Source organism: Ruditapes philippinarum, unplaced genomic scaffold (assembly GCF_026571515.1).
Source record: "Ruditapes philippinarum isolate M1 unplaced genomic scaffold, ASM2657151v2 ctg1080_1_1_1_1, whole genome shotgun sequence".
Lineage (NCBI taxonomy): Eukaryota > Metazoa > Mollusca > Bivalvia > Venerida > Veneridae > Ruditapes > Ruditapes philippinarum.
Window position 1 is genome coordinate 198,809 of NW_026862433.1, and position 25,563 is coordinate 224,371.

Genomic DNA, 25,563 nt, shown 5'->3' on the forward strand with positions numbered 1-25,563 from the left:
TTCTGAGTGCATTGTTGTAGAATAATGCACGGTTTGAGTTCAAATGCGTAGTAATATAATCACGCAGGCCGATAGGCCTGAGTGATTAATTACAAAGCATTTGAACGAAAAACGTGCTTTATTATACAATTATAATGCACGAAGAATTAATATATATTTCCATTCTAACACGTCAAGAAAAAATATAATTATTATTATAAAGTTGGACTATATGTTTGGTGGTCAAATTTGTTTTCGACTGAGAGTTTCCCATAGAAACGATCTTTAAAGGCTGTTCCAGTGGGCTGAAAAAAACTCTCGTTAAATCTAATGAGTGTAGAAACATTTTGAGAATAACGAATTTTGAAAACGTTGGTAAAACTGCTTGTTTATTTTATTTCACTCTATAATTTTTCAAGCGAAATACAAATTATTTTACAAGTGAAATAAATGTAAGACTTAACTCGTTTGCGACATTAAAATAGCGTACTTGATTTGATTGTTTTGCACTTGCTGTTTGGCGCTACATTGTGACGTCACGTTAACAACACTTTAAACGTCTGTACAGCGTTAACGATTGAAATAAAGATATTGGTGTTCGGATTCATTTTCTTAGTAAGACCATTTTCTTTCATTCTAGATAGCTTTCAAAACAAAATTCGACAAAAAAATGTTTTAATTTATCAATTTTTTTAAACAAAATGGCGCCCTCAATGTGAAAATACACAGGGAGATAATAAGAACGGCGAGTGCATTGTTGTAGAATAATGCACGCTTCGGGCCTTCTTTGTTTATATAGAAAAAAATCCAACAGTGTTAGAATCTTAATTATGAATTACATTTTTTATTTTAATAGTAAAATGCGATACCGTTAAAAACATAACACAAATTACATTCAAAATAAATCAAATAACCGTATATTTAAAGTAAAGCAACAAAAAGCTACATGAGCACGTATTACACACCGTCTTTGACTACAAAATCAAAATACATATGTATAATTGCTTATTAAAAACATCAAGACGTACACATTCAACTTAAAATTTCTTGTTTGCTTATTTGATTATGTCAAAATAAAAATTTCCATACGCTAAAACCATGCCATTACGAGTTTGTTTCCATGTTCTTGTAAGTAACGTTTTAGTTTAAATAAGTCAGATTTACTGGTAATAAAACTAGAGTTCTATGTTATACACTGTTGCAATCATCTGCTTTAAGGGACTTTTTTCATTCTTTTTATTTGCTAAATTAAAATATATTTTATCATTGTGTGTGCCTAAAGCACACTTTGTCAATTTATTTTACTGGCACTTAGAATTCAATGACTTTAGTATTATATAATTTATGTTTTTAAGATATGACAAAATATTTTTACACCTTATAAAATGCAACCAAACAAACTTTCTCGAGTCTAAATACATCCATATCAAATCTATATTAAAATCTGACAAACTTATTCTCATTTTTCGATTCCAGAAATTCCATACGTGTATCGAATTCAAAATCTACCTAGACTCGTTTCAATTTCCGAGTTCAAATAAATCCTACCAAATCTATAGTATACTCGTAGCAACAAGTAATTAATAATTGCTGTTGTGAACTATTATCATACGTTGGGTACAATATTTATTTTGTTATACCCGCACACAGCTCATACGCACTCATAAAAAGTTACTTATCCTATATATCAGTAAGCTATCCAGCTAGTCATGGAACGTCGGTGTTACTTCTCAGAATAAAATAATGTTTGATAGGACACTTGAGGTCCAAAACGTAAAAAAAAACAATAAAAATAACAAATCGCTTGTGCAACACGTGCTGCCAACAGAAAGTATGCAAGTCATTAATGAGCTAGTTAAAAGCACATTGTCTTGCCCTGTGGTGTCTCTCTTCTGAGCCAAATCATTACAGATGCAAAATTACATTCAATTTAAACGTATTTTTTAGCTTTGTTATTTAAAATATCTACAATGTGATGCGTGAGATTAATCTACAACAAATGAATGTCACACCCTTCTGATTTGTGTTATTATCCGTTTCACATTCTGTATAATTGTAAAAACATGCGATTCTTATAAGACCTGCTTTTTGTTTCGGCTTCACTTGTCAACCGAAGAAGTCGGGTATGTCTAACCATTTCATGCACTTTAAAGATTAAATACAAGGTACTGTTACACTTTTTCTTCACAGTCTTAACAAATAGAAAAGTAACTGCTGCTCTAGTGAAAATCCACTGATTACATCATAATAAATGTTATTTTTAATTCGAATGTTGTTACTCAATTGACAGAGCTATGGTAAAATATCTTCTTTAAAATTCATTAGAATAAGATCAAGATTAAATAAAATTTAAGAGCCAACAGTAAAATAGAACGTTGAACATTTAATCAAATATATAAGAAGTAAATATGGAATTACGTTTAAGTGATACTTTGTATTTATACACGGCAAAACATCGCTTATGAAGAAATTTAAACATAAGACTGCTGTGGGCTACAAATCATACCATTGCAATCAGTGACGACCAAGATCATCAGGTACATCTTTGCCGTTTTATCATGGCCTGTACTTGCACTCTCAGCTGCTCAATTAGTAAATACTAATTTCAAAATTTTCCGTAAAATGATAAATTGTATAGATTGAGTGGTGTTGTACACGTCCTTGTGAGATTTTTAGTCTGGAAAGGCTAACTCATCGAAAATTCAGTCATCCAGAACATGCATAAGCTTAAACTAAATTTTTCAAATGCTCTGTGTACGCTTGACCGATTTCTTTCTTTAATTGAACAATTATTTCAATTATTGTATTTTCATTTATCAAAATTAAATCCAAATTGACTTCTTTTTTAAATAGAATAAGACATTTGAGGGAAAGGTCTAAAAGTTTATCATGATAGATTGATTAAACCAGACTGATTGGTTTTTCGAAAGATTGATGAGTACATTAGTTTACATTTTTTAGATTAAGATTATTCCAATGTAATGTTAAAAATATTGAGAAAACAAAGGCAATTCAAATAACTGTCGATTTGAAAATAACGAAGTTTGTCGTCACAAATATTGATATTTATTTTTAATGAAGACATCCATACGTACAATTTTAATAAAATTAATGTTTTTAATGATTATTGAGAACAAACAAACAAAAACACACACACACAATTACAATTAAAAAAAGAAAAACAAAAAGTATCTTAACAAAACACAATCGGGGAAGTAAAACAGGTAAACTAACAATATGTTAGTATTCAGTTTTCCTTGCAAAGTAATATAGAAATGTAAGCATAGACTGCATTACAATAGCAATTGTTACATCTTGTAGGGTTATTAATTCCATAGAAAAGGAACACTTGCTGTATGTGTTTCTAAACAGACATGTCGTGTTTTGTAAAGTGAACTTAATTGCTAACACCAACATCTACGTAGTCGGTAAGTCAATTATAAATAATTGATTAATATGCAAAAATATATATAATTTATCAACATTATATGACTTGAACAATTGTTAAAAACCCTGTCATTTGAAATTAGCATCACAGGTAAATATACATGGACAAATTGTGTCTTTCATATGTATTACATTCAAATTTAGATTCTCTCAAAGTTATTTTAGGGAATATCTATATTTGCTTATAAAAATGATAAAAGGGATTTTTGCATTAGTTCATTTTTTCGCAGCAATTCATCAAACAGTATACAGTTTGCACGCAAGACAAAAAAGTAGGAAATGAACTCACACCACTACAATTGGCAGGCAATAGTTACAAAATTCCAAAGGCGTTTTCCCTTGTCGTTGATATAATTGTACAATGTCTAGACTAACGATTGTAGAGATTTTCCCAGCTTACAGGAAGTATTTGTACAATTATTTCATTGAAGGAAAATTAACGAATGTTCCTTTCACAGTCTGTAATGAAATCATCATTAATTTCTTGGTTTCTTTACAATCACTTGCGGTGCGATTTCTTAATTAATTGCATGCCGTTATGACTAAATGACATAACTGCGTACCTCATATTTGTAAAAAGTCATATTGCAAACTATTCCAAATATTAAATTGAACAAGTAAGTGACAAAAAGGACATCAATATATTTTACATTTCTTTAGAAACTTGTCTTTAAATGTCAAGGCAATTTGTTTGATTCAGATGCAAATAGTTATAAATATTTCCATTTCATGTTTTTCAATGATCTCAAATATGTTATAAGATATTAGACCGCCTAACCGGTGCGGCGGGGATCGGCGTGAACGAGTAACTACATGTTACCACTGCCGACCATGAACACGTTGTTGATCATGCAGAACCTGCACAGTTGTTGGGGAATCTTTCAGTTTTATTTTCATTTATTTTAGATAATTTTACAACTAGTTTTTTAGCTATGTTTGTTTCGAATTTGACAGCTTTTAAGCAGCCTGTCCCTCGCAATGTATCTATGATAAGCTATTGTATTGCTGAAAGTTAAATTATACTTCCTTGAATATAAAATGCAACACATCTGCCAGTAAAATGTCGTCGCTATTGTAACAAAACACATTTATTGTCTTCATTATAAGTGTAAATGAAATTCAAAGAACAAGAACTACGAAGGAAGGCTAACGCTACAGACTTATTAAAGTTACATTAAATAAATTTCATAAAAAAAGAATAGCGACATTTCATTAATAAATTAGGTTTCATATCGACTCCAGATCTTATTTTGGTGTCCAGACAACCAAAATGTGTTTAATGAGCATACAAATGTGCAACCTCATTGTGGCGAATTCGGTAGTACAATTTCTGTTTGCATGAGAAACTCCGCCTTCGGATCATCCGTACATCAATATTAAATCAACAAACATGACTATAAGTAGCAGCCCTAATTTAACAGTATATTACCGCATTGTAACGGATATTTTCATACAAATTTAATCTTCTTTATAAGATGATTATTTTTTCTGAACCACAGGCCTCGTGCACCGTGAAGCTTAAACGGTAAAAAGTGTGTTTGCACAAGAAAACTTATATTTGCTATGTTCCGGATAGCAACTATAAAACCGTGACGTAGCGCATACACGAGCTGATTATAGTCCTCATTTGCATGTTAAAATTCGTATACGAACTTTAGTGTTACCGTGGGGTTTTCCATTTAAAATCCTAATTTATGAACAATATTTGATGAGATTTACAACGATACTGTTAAAATGGTTAATGAAACTGTAGAATGCTTGGTTTTTAGGCCGACGGCAAAAATATTTTAAGATATTTATTTAGTGTAGCTTTAATCTGTCAAGTCATATATTTTCAACAAATTTGATGAAATAACTGAAATTCGAATAAAAATTAATGAATTTTACGCCTACCTTGTTTAAAAATAGATATCCACAACGACTATTCTCATACATATTGAACATTGTTTTATCTTTTAAACTTGCTATGTTTGAGATAATTTTTGTCGTGAATGTCGTTAAATGCATTTCAATATAATTTTTCTTTTCTTTTAATCCGTGCTGACACATTTAAAAGAATCGTTATCAACATCTGGAAACAAAGTGATCCCTCGGAAGCAATAATCACAACAAAATTTCAAGAGAATTGCAGACTCGGTTACATTGGGTCTGTTCATGAGGGATAATGAATACATGCAACATCCCTCACGTCCCATCGCACCGGCTTGAGCGGTACTCAACTCTCAACACTCAAAAACACAAACACAAATAATCACACATCAAAGTTATAAAAATAAAAGCAGGATTTTTCACAAATGATAAGGTGCAACGACAGTTAAATTCGTCATTTGTATTGCTTGTTTACAGATATATCTTTAATTTTGTGGTTTTAAAATCATATTGCAGTTAAGTTAGTGTACCTTTAATGGTGTTAATATTTTGGAAATAGTGTGATCCATTGAAAACATTTATCACAGCAAAATTACATGCGCATTCCAGATTCGATTTGATTGTGTACATGAGGGATAATGAAAAAGTAAAAAATAAAACAGATAAACTTAGCATATGTTAGTATTCAGTTTTCCGTGCAAAGTAATACAGAATTGTTAGCATAGACTGCATTGCAATAGCATAACAATTTCTTGTAGGGTTATTAATTTCATAGAAAAGGAACACTTGCTGTATGTGTTTCTAAACAGATCTGTCGTGTTTTGCAAAGTGAACTCAATTTCTAACACCAACATCTACGTAGTCGGTAAGTCAATTATAAATAATTGATTAATATGCAAAAATATAAATAATTTATCAACATTATATGAATTGAACAATTGTTAAAAACCCTGTCATTTAAAATTAGCATCACAGGTAAATATACATTTCATCAAACAGTATACAGTTTGCACGCAAGACAAAAAAAAGGAAATGAACTCACACCACTACAATTTGCTTACAGGAAGTATTTGTGCAATTATTTCATTGAAGGAAAATAAACGAATGTTCCTTTCACAGTATGTAATGAAATCATCATTAATTTCTGGGTTTCTTTACAATCACTTGCGGTGCGATTTCTTAATTAATTGCATGCCGTTATGAATAAATGATATAACTGCGTACCTCATATTTGTAAAAAGTCATATTGCAATATATTCTAAACATCAGAATATTAATATAAACAAGTAAGTGACAAAAATGACATCAATATCTTTTACATTTCTCTAGAAACTTGTTTTAAATGTCAAGGCGATTTGTTTGATTCAAATGCAAAACTTTAAAAAGAACATTACAGGCTTTTGCAATGATCTCAAATATGTTATAAGGTATTTGACCGCCTAACCGGTGCGGCGGGGGTCGGCGTGAACGATAAACTACATTTTACCACTGCTGGCCATGAACACGTTGTTGATCATGCAGAACCTGTAACAGTTGTTGCTTTACTTTTTTATTAATTTTAGATTATCTAGCAACTAGGAATTTGGCCATATTTGTTTCGCATTTTACTGCTTTTAAGCAGCCTATCCCTCGCAATGTATCTATGTTAAGCTATTGTATTGCTGAAAATTTAATTATACTTCCTTGAATATAAAATGCAACAAATCTGCCAGTAAAATGTCGTCGCTATAGGAACAAAACACATTTATTGTCTTCATTATAATTGTAAATGAAATTCAAATAACAAAAAATGCAAAGGAATGCTAACTTTACAGACTTAATCTGTCAAGTCATATATTTTCATCAAATTTGATAAAATAACTGAAATTTCATACACTGATTTTATACTGAGTCAAGCCATTAAATCTACAATGCAAGAAGATCTTACAAAACATTTCCTCCTTTCATCGTTGTATCCATAGAAACTATTTTGTTATAATAAGTAATTAAATAATTTGAGCGAAATATACTTCCTTTTAACATTGACTTTTGTGATAAAACTACATTTTAATTGTTTAATTATATAAGTTATTTTACAGAATAATACACCCAGCTTTAATCATTGTAAAGATTGTTTCCGCGTAAGATATCTTACAATGTTGGTCATATAAACCTACTATTACAAAGAAGTATATTGACTTCCATACGATAAGTGTACTCATAGTAAAAAAAGCAGCAAATGCACAAGACGGTTCGGGTAATTGACCAATTGAGTAACCTATCGGATACTATAAAAGTAAACCAAAATTAAAAGACTTTTAAGAATAAAACTAAAAGCATTTCTGAGGCATAGTGGACTTTTAATCAGTAACAAATCCAAAAAGATTTACTATTATAATGGTGATTGACCAATAATTATTGTTGTTGAACAATGGTTCGAATAAGATATTGTTTAAAATATCCCAAATTTCTAAAAAAAGCTGGCGCTTTATTTATGAAAACTAAACTCGATTTCAAGCGATATTTAAAGACATTTCTATGGGTCACGTGTATAAGTTCATAAACACAATTATGGTAAAAATGTAAAGTTATTTTGACTTAACCTTTGCACCATCACTTACAACTGGATAGGCAAAGTGTCATTTTAGCATAAGTGGATAGAAATGTTTTATACTTACAAAGTTCAACTAGTTATTTAAAAACAAAGCGATTCAAAGGAAAGTCCTTCAATTGGAAGTATTAAACCAAAGTTTGAGATGTATGGAATATCGTCTCCACGTGGTTACCAGCCATAACTGAAATAACTGAGACATGTCGTGTGTATGAGCTGATTACCCTTAACTTAAGTGATTAATTAATTAATTGATATATAAATGTTAGAACTGTGTGAGTGTTTTAATAAATTATTTATATTAATCCGCAGTTTAAAACGTTTTAAATCGACCTACTAATACTACTCATAAATAAAGGCATGGGCCATATGTAAAGTCATTACTAAGTGGTATCACATATCGTTTTGCAAATAACATCAAGTATGTCAATAAATATGTTTATCCATTCAATCTGAAAGAATCCCGTTGAAAATACATAATTTGTGGCATGCAATAACAACAGCTTTTATGTCAGATCAATACTTAATATTTGTAAGCAATGTGGTCAAAGACAGCACTTCTCTGAAATGTAATGAATGAGGACATTTCAATTCTCTAGAGACACTATACCGTAATTTACTATAACATCAACTTCGATTCATGTCATAACAATATAATATGAAAAAACACACCAAACTGTTAAAATATCGACCTTTCTGATATAATTTGCCGGATATCTTGTATAGCATAAGTTTTCAAGCATTGCATAATGCTCGGGTTATATATGCTGAGTTCATATAAAATCAGAAGTTTCGTTGTCATTAAATACAAGTACAGTAATCGTTATATTAAGTATATCAGCAAATTCCATTTCGCTTTCAGGAGGACACTCGTGAGCTTTAAAGCTTTCTGCCCTATCCCAAAATGTACTTTGTAAATATTGTTCACTTGTTAAATGTTTTGTTGAATGAATATGTTTAAACCAATTCGTTTTCATAGTTTAAAAACAGTACTGGTACTTTTATCCGGGTGTAATTTAAAACCATTTTTGTAATCATTTGTTTGTTGATCTGTGACTTGTTACACTTAGCTAATAAGCAATAATTATAACATTATCAAAACGTATCTAAAATCAAATTGAAATGTTATACAAACAAAGTTGTCTGATAAGAGATCGGTCTTAATATTATTCCTTACTTCAGTGTTGCTTTACACGCGTGTCGTATACAGGCTAATATTTTACACAAGAAAACACTTATATTTCTCTAATCCGTTAAGCTTGTATAAAAAAGTTATACTTCACGTTCATTATTTTTATAGAAGTGTTTGTATGTAGATTGCACACCGATTATTTTTGTTATTTAGAAATGTCATGTAAAATGATTGTTTTCATTAAATGTTAATATATCACTTTTGCTGCATTTTCATCGTATAACTTAGCAAAAATGACTGTGAAAAATAAATCTTGCAGTTTTAAACATTTTCTTTGTAATTTAATAGCTCCTTTCATAGTTGTCAATTATCATACTGTTATGATTCATTTGTTTGCCTTCAATAAATCTAAAATACATTCTCGTATTTTCTTACTTTAAAGGAACAAAAATTGCTTTCTCTAGGATTTAGTGAACATTGATTTATTTGATGAATATAAAACTAATAGGAAACAACTATTTGCAAATGTTCGCCCTATAGCTATAGCTACTACTGGGTTTCTTAGTTGTCCTGTGTGGCATGACATTTTCTATTGCTATTTTTCTTGAAGTTGGCTTTGATTATTATTTTCATATGTCATAGACTTAATTCTGTGTGGTTCAAAATATTTCGGAATACACAAGAAAAATGGTAATTTTGAATGTCCCTTACTTTTACCCCCACCACCTTCGATTCTAGCATCAGAATAAATTTAACTAATATTTTATATTTATCCTAAATTTCAATGCAATTCAATATGTTATTTATTAAACCTATTCAATCGAGCACCAAAACCCATAAGATATACAATTCATTAGTGCTTTTTTTTCAGGAAAACCCATCTGCATTGGTCTTATAAAGTATTTTGTATTTCCCTTTGAATATTTTAGTAATTTATAGATTTCTGTTTTGAAAAAGATGTATATAATTATGTAATATCTTCTCTAGTTATCAGAATATTGTTCGATTCCTAATTGATCCTCGATTTTCCAAAGCACTTTACTATAGCTAGAATCATATTATGCATCATACTATGGGTACACGATGAACTTTGTAAGAAGACATTACAATATATTTACCGCTTATACCAATATTTGTTTTCACATGCTGTTTACACAATTACAAAAGCAGGTCAATATTCGTTTTATTTGCCTTCACTTCAAGGGCAATTAATGTTTAGGCATGACCGTTTGATGTATTACATGATGGCCGTGATAACTAATGGAGTTTGTCGTTAACCATCTCATTGTATACTTTGTAGAAAAGCCTGTTCCTTCAAATTTTTTATAAGATCCCTTGTTGGTAATAAAAATGTAGTAAAGACAAACAAGCCTAATGAGACTAAATTTTGTATCTTATGTTTGACACATCCTTCCATCTCGTTACTTGTAAACAATAGTTTAGGATTTTTGTCCAGAACGAAAGTGGCTTTAGTATTTGTGTACCTCTAATAGCAGGACATTGTATTTATGATAAGTTGCATTTGGAACATTGATTCTTGGAAAATACCCATCAGCTCATTATAAGCATGTTTGATTGACTTATTTTTATAAATATCTATTGTACCTTTACAATGGTTTTTAAAATGCAAGATCAAAAAAAATAAATACTTGCCATATTTACACGATACATCTTTATACACTGTTATAAAATTGGGTAATGTAATGCAGCGACATCAGTATCAATTAATGTTTCATTAAATAAATTATTTCATTAATTTTCACAATGGATTCCTAGTTATTTGTAAAAGAAAATGTGTTCACAATGTTATTATATTTAGACAAATGGATACGACCACCCTATCTATTGATTCCCTCTTTAAACCAAATAGATTTTCATTTTTATATATTTTTAAATAAATGTCATGTTATTCACGCTTTCGATTTGATACCATTAGAACTTTAGAGGTAATTTTAATGTTTTATATGTTTTATGACCGTTTTTCGGCGTTGTTTAATTTAGTTTCTTTTATATTTTGGCCAATTTATTACTTTGATTTCAAAATGATTCATACTATTTATCGGTTGAAACAAACAATGGTTAGTAATTGGCCGGTAATACGTAAATTGAGATTCAAATTTTGCCATTCTAATTATTTTGCTTCTTTATACAGTCATGGCAACAGAAATTGTCTATTTCTTTCAGACGCAAGTTTATATCGCACTTCATAACCGTTATTTTTACATAGAAAACATACTAGACATTTTTATGCGGTCCCGGATATGTCAGACACTAGTTATGTCTTGCCAAATTATTTGTTTTATGTTGTGATCGTTAGAATAAAATGCTGTTTAACGTTAAGAATTTCATTATTGAATAAACGGAACTTGCACAGACATCGTAACAATTATACACAATTTAACTTAAAATAACAATGTCTAGAACAAAAGTTTGTAAACGAAATAACAGACTTTTGATTTTAGTGATTTTGCGAATTTGCGAAATTGCGAAATTTAACATGCAAATGAGGTATGCAATTGGCTGTATATAGGCTATGACACAATGTTCGATTTTTAAAAAAGTCAATAATTGTAAACGGCAAAAGTATTTCTCATATAATCAACTTACATTTATCGCTGCGCAGTACTTTAGGAGGCCTGACGTTTATACAAGAGTCATCAAACAAATAAAATTATGAAAACATGTGTTATGTAGTGCGGTTATATACAATTAAATTTGGACTGTTACTTCAAGCCGTGTTTGTTGATTTTCTTTTTGTGTTCGGATGACCCAAAGGCGGAGTTTAACATTTAAACTGGAAATGTACTCTCGATTTTGGCACAATGCAGTTGCTGACTTAAAGCTAATAAAGTTAATTCTGGTCGTCTGGACACCAAACTAAGAACGGGAGTCGCTATGAAACTCATTTTATATTTAATAATTGTAGTATTTTTCTGTTTTAATGAAATTTTTAAAATGTATCTTTAATTTTCTTTAAACGAAATGTACATTGGAAGCTTTATTATTCATCCTTGTTACCTGACACCTTTCTATTATCAAAACGTAACATATAGTTTGTTAGCTAAAGAAATACAAAATAAAGTGCATATAACAACCATTGTCATACTCATCACAAATCGGCTAATCTACAACGGATTCGATACCAATAATGTGATACATCAGCTCAAAATCAAATTAGAAGCAGAGATAGATATAGTTTTTTGTATGTCTGGAAGTACCATGTTTGTCAAGAAAAGGGAAATATTATTATAACTTGACATTTATATCACTTGTAAATCAAAGGCAGGTGTGATCTGGTTTTAATTATTTTCTCTATAAATCTTCAATAACGATCCCTAATATACCAACATTCTATATGACGTGCAGGTGGTGAATGTCTAGTTTACAATTGTCCAAGGAATTTCCATTCATTTCACAGTTGTTTTCATCTGCTTCAACAAATTGGAAAATTACTGTTGATACAAGATGTCAGCTGACAGGTCACGTGACTGTATATCTAATCAATAAGAACTCGCGAGCAGTGATTTCATTCTCTGATATAACTTCAAACACATATGATGCATTAATTTTAGAGACAATTGGTGATACGCAATCCACATTGGGAGTTTACCATTTGCTGGTAATTATAAGGGAACATGGTAGGTGGATTTTTTTTCACTTGCATTTAGAAGTTTTGAATAATTATATACAAACTTGAATATTGTAGTAAAATATTGGTTTAAAATTAAGAAAGAAAAAAAATCAACATATGCAAACTTTTCGAATTTTAAATTTATTAACATAAACCGGTTACATCAATAGGAAAATGGAATAAGAAAAAAAACGAAGGATAGTAATGTTACTGCAAAAAGTAAGTATGTATATTTTTTATATTCGATTTTTCGCGAATATTTTTTTTTTTCATTGTTTAAAAAAATTTTAAAAAAAAGGGAAAGGTTTGATTTGTAAGTAGGGGGAATGGTAGAAATGTCAATTTCTGGGAAATTAAATAAAAATAATTTTTTAAAATTTTTATTAAAAATTATTATTTTTTTATTTTATTTTATTATAAAAAAATTAAAAATAATAAAAATAATGCACAATTGAACTTAAAAAGATTTTCATTCCAGAAAACCTTTAAAAGAATTTTAAAATATTTCCCGTTTGCCATTTTAAAGCAAAATTAAAAAGGTTTCGCTTTTCAATTAATTCAGTTAAAATTTTTCCCCCAATTTTTAAAGTTTCCTTTAAATGAAAAATAGAAGCAAAAAAACATTTTTCATTAATTTTTAAAATTTTAAAGCTTTGATTATTAAAGGGGCATATTCCCCAAAATTTAAAGCTTATTTTAAAAAGTTTTCAAAAGTTTCTTTTTTAAAAAAAAAAAAAGTTTTGAAAATAAAAAACTAAGAAAAGGGAAAAAATTTTTGATTTTTTTCATTTGCCAAAAAAGGCACTTTAAAACCCTGGGAATCACCAATTTTTGGGTTTAAAATTTTGAAAAAAAACCCTTTTTACGTTAATCAAGCATTAAAAATATATGAAAATTTTCTGCACAAAAAATAAACCCCTATAACATTTTGAATTTATAACTTGAATCTTGAATTTTACCCTTTCATTTTTTTTTTAATTTTTTTTAAATTTTTATTTTTGCTCATCTAAAGGTTTTTGGATTTTAATTAAATTTTTTTCCAAAATTTATTGATTAAATGTTGTTTTTTTTAAAATTCTTTCATTTTTAATGTTTTTCTTTTTTTGAATAAATTTGAATTCCCGAAAAAAATAAATAATAAGGGAAAGGTTTTTTAAATTTAAGATAACGAAGGGTAACTGATATTTTTATCCTATTTTGCCATTTTTGTATCTGTTTACCAAACTAGGAACATAATTGATAGTTTAAAACAGTATCTCATTTCAATATTCTTTGTGATATTAAAATATATTTTGAAGAACGCGCGACGATAATTGTAATTCTATAAATCTACTTACTAGGTAAAACTCGTCATTTTCGAATATGTACTCAAATCGTATTGTTTTTTTTAAATTGCATCAAATTCAGTTTCAATCTTTTTGTCATTTAATTGTGACGTCTATGATTTCATTTTCCTTGCAATTGTTCTATTAATTGTCACGTGGTTTTTCCCATATTGCAACATACCCTGCAGATTAAATCGTTTAATATTTTGGGTATTGCTTATACAGAAGTTGCCCCACCCTGAGGCACATTTACATGCAAAGATATATCTTAACAGTCTTAAAGTCTCATTCAATATCGCATTTTAATTATAAAAAGAGTAGTGGTGAACCTGGCCTGCGACTCTTGAATTACTTTTTCAATATGATTTCAAAGACTTTTCATCTTTTTTTTAAAATCATTTAATACCATCAGCGACAAAGATCATGATACAATGTTTAATGTCGCTACGGTTTATGAACAAAACGCAAAAATAATATAATACTCCAAATGTTTGTGCTTAAATGTGGTCATAAACTTTATGCCTGCAAGATTTTAATTCAGGTGAGGTGTATATTTAGAACATACAATAACAGTAGACACGCATCTTTTACATACAATTTAAACCTATGCGGAAGAGATAATGGGCTATAATAAATCGTCTAGAAAGACATACATGATTTTTATGAAGGTTTAATTGTAACGATAATATGCTTTGTTGGGTGCCAATTATTTTAATGAGAAAAATGTGTCTGTTCTTGATTTATAATATAATTAATGATATGTTGCCAAATTGATATCATCTGTATTTTAACAGTGAAAGCAAATACTCTTCTGACTTCATGGCTAGGTATTTTTCAGTACATCATATAATTGTGTATGTCTCAAGATATCCGTATATAATTATAATTGATTTAAAATAATAGTAAATTAGACTTTGTATAAAAGAAATTGCATGAGCATGTTATTCAAACTATACTAGTATTTAATTCAAATATTTCGTTCTAATGAAGATATTTATAAAAAAAAATCCTCAATATTACTTTTTGACAAAAAAGAACAAAGAGAAAACAATGTCAGGAATCAATAGGATTTTCGAGGACAGTTGAATGATATCAGGTATGTTTAATTTCCCAAACCATTTGTCCTCTTATTTAATATCCATATATTTTATAGGTCATGCAATTTTCACTAACAATTGATCAAATTCTATAATGCATTCAACACATTTTTTCATCCTCACGATCGTGTGTACGATCCATTACAACTTTATAACCTCAACCATGCACGGAAATAAAAACAATATTTTCCTGTGAATGTCATTGTTGTTCCCAATCAGAGCAATTTGATATTGTCCTTCGTTCTAAAACACATTTTTTTTTATGTTTTATAATTACGTTTTTAACACGTACATGTGTGACATTACCAATTAAAACAGTATAATTGTCGGTTAGTAAATAATAAAACTTTATGATTTCGTGTTAATTTATTTTTTCCGTTATAGAATAACCAAAATGCTAAAAGACCAATAATATTCAATGTGTAAGTGTTTAAGAAAATTTTTAATACTTTATTTAAAGAGAGAATGTATGGTTAAAAGTCTTTTTTTGATCAACAATAGATTAATTTGCTTTTTTGACGCCTGTTTTTATCACAACTATTTGTAAGAAACAACAGACAGACAATAAAAAAACACAGCATACACACAAATAGAAAACAAAAACAAAACAGACAAATGCAATGGGAATCCAATTTTATTTTTCGAGACAAAAATTGTTTGACAAATGTCCTCTTTAACTCTTTACCCGCACGTGGCAACTTAATTTACCAATGCGATCATAGTAAATCAGTATCCGCTTGCATGCCTCTGCCGTGAGATCATGATCTGCACTGTTCCCCTTTCACATTTTATAATTTTACCCTAAAATGAAATCAATTGTATTGTTCATATCGACAGTTACATAAGTTAATTTGCGATATTTAGCAGGTAAATGGTTAAAAAAGTAACACTTGATTGTGTTTCTCTTAACACGAAAACGTGTGACTAAGAGCATGCACAAATGCCAAATATATTGTCTATATTTTAATTGAAAGGTTGCTCAGTGTAAATATTGTTTATTGTGTCGTCTTAAATGATTCGAAATAATATAATACTCGTAAATGCAAAGTTATCAAACTAAGGAAATTCAAATAAAATAAGCATTATTTTCAAACTGTATTTTACCTATCCTGCTGATGTCGAAAAAAGCAATCTTTTTAGAACCCGTTGAAATAAAAAAAATCTATCCTATCCTACTCAAATGAAATAGGTGTATTTTACTGAGTAAACAACGTAAAACATACACCACGTGAAAAGGTTATTTTTTATAAAACTCACAAAGAATGAGCTATAAAACCACGTGACAAAAAGTTGAATACACACCAAGTGAAATAATTAGTATACACCTTATTTAAGATGTAGCTCTACACGACTTAAGAGTTACATCATTAACGTAGACGCCTGTTAGTCGTTTACGTCATTTCCTTTGTTATTTATCAGCTGATGAACCTTATTAAAGCAAAACATGTTTTGTTATATATATTTTTTATCTTGGTTTTTTATCTATTTATCCTATACGCGGCATTCCTTGAAGAAAGATTTGCGTGAGTCTACGTGAAAAGGCTACATATACTCCAGTGAATGCGTTGTAGATACACCACGTGAAATTTTTTTATATAATTAGCTGTGAACATATTTGTATTCAAATCGTTAGCTACAGTTACTGTATTTATTTAATAGCTTAGAATTTGCATATGTTCAAAAGAGATCGTCGTGTACCGGAACAACTAAAATGAGTAAAAAAGATAAAGCACAAAATGGGTTAAAAAGATAAAGCACTTTGTATATAGCTTCCGTTTTCTACATTTTTCACTGAAATCATATACTTAATAGCTGTGCTGATTTAATAACATTAGTTTTATTGGCAGTTAGCTTCAGGAGTAATAGATTGTCCTTCGGGAAAAAAAAATACTATCAGTTTTACATTATTAACAGATTCTTTCTTTGTCAATAATTATGATATATGGTAACGGCATGAAGATATATTGGTTAGCAATGTTAGTATGATATACGTGGTATGGAATATTCGTTGGCTTTGTTTTTTTTTCTGAAGGGTGGTAGTTGGGAGGAAGAAGGATACTTTGCTTTAATCGTATCATATACACATTTGTTAATTTGGAAACATAATGAATCCCATTTTAAATTACTGTATCGCTGTTGGTTAATCGTAACCCAGTGTTAAAGATAAGTGATCAAAATTGGACAATATCCCCCTCCGTTTCACTCTAGCAATAGGCCATATAATTTTAGCTTTAGTTTGGAGAAAGTATTAGTTTCGATCAGTTCTAGCTGGAGAACATAGTTCAATTGATTTACTAACGTAATGCAATAGTCAGTTATGTCGACGAGTTTTTCCTGATTGGTAAGTTTGAAATAACTGTTCTGAAATATTGTATGAAATACTTCCCAATCGAGAGTGATTGTATTTTTAATAAACCGTGTGTGTGGGCAAGGTTACTGGCATCGCATAATACAATCAAGCTGCAGGCTGATTGATGGAACCTGATCTTTAAACATTCTTTAAACCTCTACCGAGCACGGACACACTATGATAGAAGAAACATACTTTGCTTGTTGACCTATTCCTTCATTTTGACAGATACAAAATGCAAATACATGTATTACTACTTTAAGAAAATGGATTAAGATTTCAATTAGGTTTTAAAATATGTCTGCAATATACGATGTAACTTCTTGCTTGTACAATAATTGTTTATTAAAAAGGAAAGTATAAAATTTGCACACTTTCCCAAAGAACGTCAACAGGATGGAACTTGTAAGACTTGTGTCCAAATGAATGTCAATTAGCCTCTAGCTCGGATTCATTCTGTGATGTCCGTAGCCCCTAAGTACATGCACAATGTGGGATTTCCTTTCAACATCGAGAAAAAATGAAATCAATATCTTCCGTTTAGAAATGTGTACAGGGGCAACTCGTACTTTTCCGTTCGGAAAGGATCCGAAATCAAATCATAAATTAATTTTGTTGTTAAAAATTATTTTCTACAAATGTTGACATACTTTCACACATTTCATTAAAAAAACCTAATGAATATAATGTCTAAATATTGTTCTTGGCGGCGCAATGATCCTATTTAAAACCTTTAGAGAGAAATAAGATTAGAATTTAAACTAGCTTTATTTGCACAAATGCACTGAAAATCTAATAAAATACATTATAAAGTGTGCATTCACGCTCAAAAGTTTTGTTTTACTTTATAAAAGCGGAAAGTTTTAAACATTCACAACATTCAGAGACAAATACTTTTATTCATATAAGCAAATACCTTTAATTTAAAGTAAATTGTGTACATTCCTTTAACTTAAAGTACACGTGTTTCTGTAATAAGATATTTGTATAAATTTATTAAAAAGATATAAATTTACGTTTTTTATTTTGACCGATAATTAAAGGGTGAATTAAGAGGTGAGCGTGTTATATAGCTTCTTTAAAATTGATTATCTAACAGGTCGTGAATTAATTTGGAACTATTGTAGGAGTACATTATGATATCAAATAGAGAGAAACAGAATCCCTAAAGAAAGTCCAACACGAATAAATTGAAAATGTGGCAGGCTCGGTTTGATTTAGACTGTTCATGGACGGTACTGGAAAGTACAAGTTACCGTCCACGCCCCCTACCACCGGCTTAAGCAGAATTCAACAATTTATCATGGTTATAGTGAAATTTCGAATTTAAAAACACCTTCAGATGTGTTCATCCTCTCAATGTATCACTGAATATCGTGATCATACCATAAATTTTGCTATTATACATTAACCATTGTCCTTCACATTTGTTCTTTCAATTGTGAGACATAACATGTGTATAATTATATGAAAATTAATACAGTATATGTATTAGTAGGTCTGCCGATACTTGATTTATTGAGTCAGCTGTTTCTAGGTTTAATATATGTATAGAAGTCATTAAGACGATGTAGGAGTACTTATTTGAATATATAGTAAATTTCTTGTAATATGTCTTTTCCAAAATGTTTTTTTTATTCTGATAAGATATGAAAATCAACACAATTTTGATAATGTAGTGATCCATCTACATTTGCATTGTATCATTTTCTAAACAATACATTTCAAAGAGTAAGTAACTCAAAACTCAAAGCAAGGAAGGTATCAAAGTGGAAGTACGCAATATTGCAAATTGTAAGAAAGTTACATACGCACAATATACATTACATGTGTTGAATAAAGGTATCGCTTTTATCAATGATTAATAATGCATGGGGTGTTCGTTATTAATTGTTATAGGCGTGATAACATATTAGAAATGAATAGTCATCATCGCACTGATGTTGTGAAAACAGACAAAAGCTTTTCTATCGGCAATATTAATACTGATAGCGTGGCTATATTGTAAACATAATAGGAACCTTAGTATTTCTAAAGGAAATTATTATTATTGCCAATTTGTGCCACTTGTATTCAATGCTTTGGCTTTTTAATTACAATGGTTACTGATATTATGGGGTTATTATACACTGTTCAATACTGCATTCTTTTGGACGAGCACACAGCTGTCAAACCTATATTGGACGACGCGCTATAAATGTTGCTGCTGTTGATGTCTCCAATAGAATCAGTATAGTTTTCAATAGAGATTAAAATACACTCATATTTATTAAACAACTCCCCATCATTTAACGTTGTAATCTTACCTCTACTAGAAGATGAAATATATTTGATTAAATTGATTAAACTGATCTTTTGTATATAGTAAATAATATAACAAATCTACATCTTTTTTTTCGCAAGAAAGGTATGGGTGTAGTTACATAGGCGTCGTAGAAACGATCGGGAAAAGCAGGTGCTTGTGATCGCAAGACATGATTGTTACAAATTATTACCCATACAACGAGCATATTTTAAAAATATAGAATATATTTTTAAGCTGTCAATTCAGAATGACAATATCAGTATAAAAGGGTAAGAAATAAACAAAAAAGACAAGTTAACCCTGTTTTGAAAGGAACGTTATTACAAACGTAGACTTGACTTTGTCAAGTATTTACAAAACGATGAGGAATATTTATTCTATGTACAACGATACATTCAGCAGTACACATACACTTCAGTTTAAGAGGAAAACAAAAATAAAATCGTATTTACTTGCCTATCTTGAGCAAATACTAGTATCGTTAAATTCGTTATATTTCATTTTCGACTCACAATTTTCGTGTGCTTCCATATCTGAAAATGATACCTCAAGTTTGTTAATTTTTTTACGAAACATTTACGCAACAAAACTTCAGGTTAACTTAAGTATTAAGCAAGAGGTATTTACAATAAAACTTCAATTTGGATCTAAAACCTTTTTAATTGTATACATTTACATAAGGTGGAATTGGTCCTACACATATTATAACGAGAGCAGTAAGTGATTGCTGTAACTGTTGGGAATAATTATTTATATAATAAAAAACAAATAATTACATAATGGTGTTCTTATTCGATATAATTGTTGTTTACTTAATTGGACGATATGTGTGATTTATTGATACAATCTAAGTGCCAAGGCTTTCAGGTTACGATTGTCTTTCCTGCATAACCTATAATGTTGACACCACATGCCTACTACATATCGTAACAGTAAACAGCTTAAGTGATGTTTAATTACACACATAGTGCAATAAAGTGAAACAGATAAAGCACTTCTATGCACTTGATGTTAAAGCCTGTTAGTTGTACATAAACCAATTATTTGAAAAGTTGTTTATAACAGGTTCTCTCAAGTTAAAAAAGAAACATTTACCTACAAAAAATCGATAATTGTCTTAGAATAAAATAGTGTTTTATAACCGAATTCTGCTTAAGCCGGTGCTCGGGGGGAGCTTGGACGGTAACTTGCATGAAAATACTTAATCACTTCATCAAACAGAATATAAATCATTTTCAGTTTTGCCGTTTTGGTTCTCTTTATCTCTATTTGAAAAATTGTGAATTACGTACTCAAAGTTTAATCTATAAATTTAAACGATGATTTTATTGTGTCTGTTAGCACGGGAAACATATGACACAAAACGGAGTAAATGTATTGATCAGTCAGTAAATTTCATCAATTGCAATATCAAAGCTTCTGAAATAACCATGATGCTCGAAGTTATAGTCTATGTAAAAGGGAAATTAAGTGACTGTTCGTGTTACATCGGTTTCAACTCGTCAGTATCAAAGAAAGATAAATGAAAGTCAAGTTGTTAACTTCGTTACGCATTTGCCACTTTTCGCTCGTTTGATAACAACACAATCTATTAGATATAAATCTTTCTGATAAAAGGCTGATGATATAAAACTCAATGTGATTATGAAACTATTAACAATTCCAAAAAATATAGATTTTCCGCATTAATTTTATTAATTTCAGCACAAAATGCGTTTTTGCAATAAAAAGCTCTTATTTGCAATGAAAGATTTTGCCTAGTCTAATAAACATATTTAAGTTGATTTTCTGCACTATTCATAAGTGTAAATGTCATGCGATTGTTCAGGTGAGCCGTGATCTAGTTGTTACATTTTCGGTCAGTTTACTCATTTATGTTGGTTCGAAAACACTGTTGTCTCTATGTCTCATCATTTGATAAAAGTACTGGTAAGATCCGACTGAACTCTTCCAAATCAAGCTGAAATGATATTTTTTACAGTTTTACAATTCGAAAAAGCCTAATCTAAGCAAAATTTATGCTAGAAACTCCAGAGCTCGGGCCATATCATTATCTGACTGTATACATTGGTATACAAATAAGTTTGAGATGTGTAAAATATGAAAACAAAAATGAACAAACATGGCAACATTCTTTAGACACATGAAAGGCTACATTTAATATGTTATTTAAGTTAAATTACACATTTCCTCTTACAAAATGGTAGCAAAGATTTAAACCCTTACTCTGCATGGAATAAATGGATACGCATTTAACAAAAGCATTGACCAAGGCCGCTTCAATTTCCAGTTTGATATTCATAGAATTGGTAATCACATATTCAGACAATGTAGCAGGTTAGTGGTTAAATATAATATGTTATATTTGCAGATTTGTGTCATTTGATTGTCAATTACCTAATGATGTGAAAGATTAAAACATACAGACTGAGGTAAGTGTTTTATGTATTTTAATAACTTAATTCAAATAAATAATTAGGACGAAAGAAACAAACGAATGCGCTCTTGGAATGCCCTTAGTAGATTAATTACACAAGCTTGAAAATTTGCTGGAAATCTCACAGTGCTACATTTTACATGAAAAATGTCGATCAAAAGTAGAAAGATAAATACGTGTTAGAAACGTGTTTATTTCTGAAATAAATTGTTATTGAAATATAGGATGTAAGCGATAAGATCTTGGTTTATTTCTGGAAATTACACCTCAAACAACATCTATTTTATTTTATTGAAATAAAAGTGATAAAACAATGTTTCGCTATATCTTGAGTAAATGAAACTGAAAATAATTAAAGTCATCATTCATTTTTTTTACACATGTACCTACGTATAAATTTTATGATCACATGAATTTTTTAGAATTTTATAGAATTTATTTATTTCATTTCCAATAGGCTAATAAGCCCATGAGGACAACATATTACAAACATAATATATATGACATGACAGAGTAAAGCATGATAATGATAATAATACATCACTTTTTCAAATATTTGAAATATAGGAGAAGGTTGAAACTCAACCTTAAAATAACTTTCTCCAATAGAGGAGAAACAATTATTCAAATACAATGCATTATAATATATATGCAATCAATGGGAATAGTACTCCAATTTTTGTCAACCTTTATCGAAATCGAAAAACAAAAGAGAAAAGGTCAACTCATTGGCTATTCGTGAAACATCTTCATCTTAACTGTAGATTGATTCAAATATCATTAATTTTTTACTCTTTTCTCTTTGAAACTTTTATTATTGAATTTAATCTTGAAAGGAGTAATATTACCAATGTGCTGTGGCAACAAAAGACAGAGAAGAAGAAAAATGCTGAGATATTATACATTATTTTAACAAGTATCATTGCCCGTACATAACGTTATTTCTAACATCAAAGCGTTGTATACATATATTCCTAAATTTTCTTATTACAGTTTTGTATCAGATTTAATCAATTCTAAAAACTTAAACATATTTGGTCTATTCCAATAGTATCTTGGTATATATTTTTTCCTTAAATCATTGTAAAGATAGCATTCAACTACAAAATGAAATTTCATCCTCCAATAAACCACATAAGTTACTTTCCTTTCATTTATTTCAATTCTTTACTGGACGTGCCCATCTACCTGACTCAATTTGTAACCTGTGTGATGAAACACGCAATCTAGATAATGCTTGGCAAAATTTATTCATTGAAAAACATTCAAGATATGGCTGACTTTGGAAAGATGCTATGTTTCTGTAAAATAATGCTCTGCTTGAATCATTTAGTCTACTATGCCAGTTTTGAATAAAATGGATCTGTTAATCTTTGTTTAACTGAAGATAAAAATAATTCAACATCACCAACATTTTGCTCTAACCAAGCATCATAAAAACCAAGAGAACATTAATAAATTTTTAACCCCATTGAACACCAGTTTACCTTAACGCTCATCTCGTTAAAAAATCTAATTTTTAAAAATGTTATAGATCAAATAAATATACTTTATTTTCGCAAGTGTTCTTAATATCTTTACCCAGTATTTAACAATGTTCATATGATGAATAACTTGTAAAGAGGTTCTACCCAGTTCTCCATAAACGAAATCATTTTGGGTTGTTTTTTTTCACACCAAGAATACTTTTACAGAATTGCAAATTAACTTTTCTATTGCATATATCATTAGTAAAACCCTAATATTTCACTACTATAATTTAAAATTGGCATAACTAATTTATCAAATAAATCGAGTTTATGTCGAGGTGTTATGTAAGTAAATTTATATACAGTATTTGTTTAACTTAAAACTGCTTTCTGAGCTTGGCCCGCCAGGGTATTTGAGCTGTGCTTAAAGACCCACCACAAGTGAACACTACAACCTAAGTTGAGAATTTGTTAACTTATGTCAAGTATTTCACCATTATAATAAAAACAAAGATCACTTGGTAAACGTCCACCTTTCCCTAAAAATCATTCTTTGTTTTTGATATGTTTACTTTTAATTTCCAAGTGTACAATAATCATTTAAAAAAACATTCAAACTATGCTGTAAATCTTCAGGAGAATTTCCAAAAGAACAATATCATCTGCATACAAGCAGAAGGAAAATTTTAAAGCATATCTAATATCGTATACCATCTGAACTCTATGTATCAACGTATCCTTCTAAATCATTTATGAATAGAGAGAAGAGCAAGGGAGATAAACACTCACCTTGTCTTACACCAAGCATACATGTATATTCTTCAACTAAGATTATTTAGATATTTAACACGTGATTTTACAAGACTCATACATTGATTTAATGATATCTAAAATATTACCTTAAGACCTAATTGTACCAATTTATACCACAAATTGTCCCATAACTATGTAGTCAATGCTTTCGTAAAATCTACAAACACAGTGAAAAGCTGTTACTCGATTTTAAAAAATGATTTATAAGTCCATTTAATACAAAAACATTATCAATGGTAACTCATGTTTAACCTAAAACCCGACCTGAAGCTTCTATGTATACATTTGTAATTTTCTGCCCATGATTTTAATCTATTATTTATAATACGTGTACAAAGCCTTTCCTAAAACGAACTAAGAAGTGTCACCCCACGATAATTTTCGACATTATTTTATAATTACTTTTTTATGCAATGGTATTACATAGCCATAAGACCCATTTTTTTTGGAAATAAGCGGATTTCAAAAATTTTATTAAAAAGTTTATGCAAAACAGGTACAAGAACATCTTTTCCTGCGTGAAAAATTCATTTATATTAAGTCTGGTCCACCAGATCGTAATTTACTTTTCAATTGTTTACGACGGCATTTATTATTTCGTCAACAGATATCATATTATTAAGTTCATTAAACATAACATTAAACTCATGATTCTCGTATACTCTCATGAAATAGAGTACATTTCATCCGGACTGAAAAAATTGCCATCCGGCAATTGTTCACCGCGCCTTAAAATATTTTCAAATTCTGATAATGGTATATTTGATTGTTTTACACCTGCTAAAACCCTTTAACATAGACCAGTAAATTTTTTGCATTTTTACTTTTAGCTTGTAACAGTTTTGAAGTATTTTCATGATCAAAATCAAATCTACATTCGCGTAACACTTTCTTATATTCTGTTCTAGCAGACACCATATTTACTCTATTACTGTATCTGTCGGCATTCGGCGAAAAATATTCAGCATGTTTAAAAATATCTGTTTTTTCTCATCACATCATCATTATACCAGGGATGATTATTTTCTGACCTACTAATTATATTTTTCATTATTACTAACATTTAAATATTTTATACAATGAAGGGCGTTGCCACTTAACAATTGATAACCTTTTGAA

At 29.6% G+C, this 25,563-nt stretch overlaps 1 protein-coding gene across 2 annotated transcripts in view; it reads left to right on the plus strand.

Annotated features, from left to right (window-relative positions):
* The window catches only part of LOC132719065 (cholecystokinin receptor-like), a 107,234-nt gene that overhangs the window by 31,829 nt on the left and 49,842 nt on the right, over positions 1-25,563 (plus strand). Inside the window, exons 1-2 of one of the 2 annotated variants that reach the window (XM_060702802.1) lie at positions 12,505-12,655; positions 22,097-22,157. The gene's annotated coding sequence lies outside the window, so the exon portion shown is untranslated. Of the gene's footprint in view, positions 1-12,504; positions 12,656-22,096; positions 22,158-25,563 lie in introns of those variants that run through there. The other variant, XM_060702803.1, reaches the window with a different exon arrangement.